Here is a 944-nt window from a genome sequence, read left to right as displayed (position 1 = left end):
CAAAGTCTCAAAGAGTCAAGGCAAGTCGCTTCAGCCTATGAGCCTGTAAAATCAAAAGCAAGCTAGTTACTTCCTACATACAATGGGGGTACAGGTATTAGGTAAATACACCCCTTCCAAATGGGAGAAACTGGCCCAAACATAGGGGTTACAGGTCCCATGCAAGTCAGAAATCCAGCAGGGCAGACAAATTTTAAATCTCCAAAATGATCTCCTTTGACTCCATGTCTCACATCCAGGTCATGCTGATGCAAGAGGTGTGTTCCCATAGTGTTGGGCAGCTTTGGCTTTGCAAGATACAGCCTCCCTCCTGGCTGCTTTCAAAGGCTGGTGTTAAGTGTCTGCAGCTTTTCCAAGTGCATGGTGCAAGCTGTTGGTGGATCTACCATTCTGGAGTCTGGAGGACAGTGGCCCTCTTCTCACAGCTCCACTAGGCAGTGCCCAGTAGGGACTCTGTGTGAAGACTCTGACCCCCACATTCTCCTTCTCTACTGCCTTAGCAGAGGTTCTCCGTGAGGGTCCTGCCCCTGCAGTAAACCGCTGCCTTGGCATCCAGGCATTTCCATACATTTTCTGAAATCTAGACAGAGGTTCCCAAACCTCAATTCTTGTCTTCTGTACACCTGCAGGCTCAACACCACATGGGAACTGCCAAGGCTTGGGGCTTCCACTCTCTGAAGCCACAGCCCAAGCTGTACTTTGTCCCCTTTCAGCCACAGGTGGAACAGCTGGGACACAGGGCACCACGTCCCTTGGCTGTACACAGCATGGGGACCCTGGGCCAGGCTGATGAAACCATTTTTTCCTCCAGGCCTCGGGGCCTGTGATGGGAGGGGCTGCTGTGAAGGTCTCTGACTTAGCCTGGAGACATCTCCATGGTCTTGGAGATTAACATCAGGCTCCTTGCTACATATGCAAATTTCTGCAACTAGCTTGTATTTCTT

Source organism: Saimiri boliviensis, chromosome 1 (genome assembly GCF_048565385.1).
Source record: "Saimiri boliviensis isolate mSaiBol1 chromosome 1, mSaiBol1.pri, whole genome shotgun sequence".
Taxonomy (NCBI): Eukaryota; Metazoa; Chordata; class Mammalia; order Primates; family Cebidae; genus Saimiri; species Saimiri boliviensis.
The sequence above is the reverse complement of the archived record's forward strand: the minus strand, read 5'-3'. Positions refer to the sequence as shown.